Below are 3,244 nucleotides of genomic sequence, written 5' to 3' on the forward strand. Positions count from 1 at the left end.
ACTGTGTCAATGAAAATCAGTTCCCCAAACTAACACTCAGGAAATTGACAAAAATGGTCACTCATTTTTATGATAAATTCAAAATGGTCCCTCTTTTAGCATACACTGACTTTTGGGCCCTGTAAATTTGTAAAAAAAAATATTTATATATACTCAGTCTCCGCTAAATATTATAGGCAAACAACATGAATTTTGATATTTTACATAATTATTCAAAAAAAAAAAAATTAGATCTGTCGAGATACATAATTAGCTCCTTATACATTCAACGAAGATACATTTTTTTCCTTTATAAAAATACATAATTAGCTCTCAATATCTTTTTTTTTCGATCTTGAGTCTATCGAGATACGTATTACATCAAACAAAGATATATTTTTTTCTTTGTAAAGATACATAATTAACTCTCAATATATTCTTTTGATTTTTGTCTATTGAGATACATAATTAGCTCCCGATATATCCAACAAAAGTACGTAATTAGTTAAAATTTTTGTAATTACTTTATAAGAGTGGAAATTTATATAAATATGATAAGTTAAGGTGTATGTTTACGTCATTCTGACATAAATATATCTAGCTTTTGCTAAATATTTATTTAAAACTTCACCGTTATACATAATACATAGGTGTGCCCTTCAATTTTGCGTGAATTGTTACTTATGCTCTCCAACTTTGAGTGTGCACGAGAGGTGCTTAAACTTCACACACACAGTGACGTCCTACGTGTGTACAAGTGGCAATTGATTTGTATTATGCCTAATTGTACATACCCAAGGTTAGAGGACGTAAATATCATGTGAGGACAAGTTAAATGGCATGTTTATGTATTCTGTCGTGTCCGTAATATAGCTGCAGCGTGTGATAAAAAACTTCATGAAAAATCGAATCTACCATGAAGAATTCAGAATGAATTCGACAGAAATAATGAAAAATAAGTTGATTATAATGTTAGAAAAAGTCGAATCAAGTCTCATATAATACAAATACTATACTAGACACTAAAGAGTAGATATAAGAAATAGCAGAAATTACAATTTAACAAGCTATATCAGACTCTAAAAATAAATAAAAATAATATAAATTATAAAAACGCTACCTCCAAATGTGAGTTCACGCTAATTTTTTTTCTTGTGATTCCTGATAGACGTATTAACTTTTCGAAACTTAAAAAATTAAAATTGTTTAGTGTATACTGCATACTTGAGGGACTATTTTGAATACAACTTCAAACATAAGGGACCAATTTTGTCATTTTCTCAACTAACGCACTAAAATATATTGTTCTATAAAATGACAAAAGCTAAATAAATAAATAAATAAATAAATAAATAACAAACATGTTTAGTTTTTCATTATTTTATTTATTTTCAACAATTTAGGTAGGTGGTTGAAGATTATAACGCGTTGTTAAATAGTATGCCATTTTTTATTCAAAGATTTTAAATTTAAATCATATAAATATATTTATTTTGAAAAAAAAGTGCTTTAATTTTTAAAATAAAATGATTCGTTATGAATTTAAATTAATCAAATTTCAAAATTAATATTGACTATTATAATGAAAAAAAAAATGATGGTGGTTAGATATAGAATATTAGGATATCTTATTTTTAGTTAATGTCAACATACTTGACTTTTCCCCTAAAATTAATAAATATTTATTCTAAGTCTAAAATTCAAACAAAATACTACTTTACCTTTTATATATGTATGTTTCTTTGACAATTAAATATTTATATTATTATTTCAGGTCTCACCAATCACGATATAAAATAAAGGAAAAAGATTCAGAAATATATCTAAATTTTGGCGAAATATATTGTAATACGTCTCAATTATGCAGGCTCTTGTGACCCTCCTCGACTATTTATTACCGTATTTTTGAGGCACATATTTTCCCAGTTAGACCTTTTCAAATCATTGCGCGTTGAGCGCGTGTATTCACGCAGTGGTCTAGCTGGATAAATATATACCTAAAAAATATGGTAATAAATAGTCGAGGGGGTCACAGAACCCCAGCATAATTAGGGCGTGTTACAGCAAATTTCGTCAAAGTTTAGTTATATTTCGAACTTTTTTTCCTACAATAAAATGAATAACAATGATGTCGCAATAACACATTCATTGTAATTTTATATCTGAATAAATAAAATGTACATAAATCTTACCTTTACTTCGAAAAAAATATAGAAATTATACATACATTAAAATTTTTTTTTGTAAAATGACAAAATAATAATCCAAAATAAGGAAAGTGGGAAGAAACCAACCTAATCTATGGCTGCTTTTGGATGTCACAATCAATTTATTGTTTTAAGAATTGTCAAATAATATTTACAATTATTAAAAGTTCCTATATTGTCACATGCTTTGTCTATTTTTTTTTATTTTTTTTCTCGTCAAAATTTGACTCATCGAATATTTTTCAATAGAAATAAGAAATTTCTGATCGACCTCATTCAGAAATTTTCGATCAAAATTTAATTATAATAGTGATGTACCAATCAGCTTTATTAGTTGTTTAGATCAGTTTCACCTAAAGAGATCGAAGTTACGTAACTTGTCGAATTTTCTATAAATACATGAGCAATTCGATGAATCGATAGTAATGAAACCAAAACTTTTGAGGCTTTCAAGACAGCCAAGTAACAACCTTTTTAAAGAATGTAGTTTCGTATGACATTAATAATTACATCATACGTGATACTTCGCAGATATCAGATAAGTATGTCGATTAAAATTTAACCTTCTTTTTATTGATAATAACATCTTAATATAATCTTCTATTGGTCCTCTTTTGGAGGCTAAGATTATGATAGAATTAATTAATCCTCCCAATAAACTAGGATTAATGCAAATCATATGTTATAGCTAGGAAAGTGACAAAGGAATGATAATAATTTTTTAATCAAGTGGCCAACCAATTTGCAAATATTATATGTATATGATTATATTAATGTTAGCAATATCATTAATTAATAATCAATTGCTTTCATCTAGTCAATTAGTACTTAATTTAGTATTATGATTAGTATGTTAATCATAAGTACGTTAGTATTTGATGGACTAATAAATTAAACAACTTGACAGTAAAAACACACGTAATTGGCTCTAATTTACTTGGAATCGAGGCGTTGTTATTAGGGTTTTTCTTAGAATTGCAATTAGTGGAAATGACTCTAGTTTAGTTGGAATCGAGGCGTCGTTATTAGGGTTTTTCTTAGAGTTGCAATGAGAGTAA

This window comes from Capsicum annuum, chromosome 5 (assembly GCF_002878395.1).
Source record: "Capsicum annuum cultivar UCD-10X-F1 chromosome 5, UCD10Xv1.1, whole genome shotgun sequence".
Classification (NCBI taxonomy): Eukaryota; Viridiplantae; Streptophyta; class Magnoliopsida; order Solanales; family Solanaceae; genus Capsicum; species Capsicum annuum.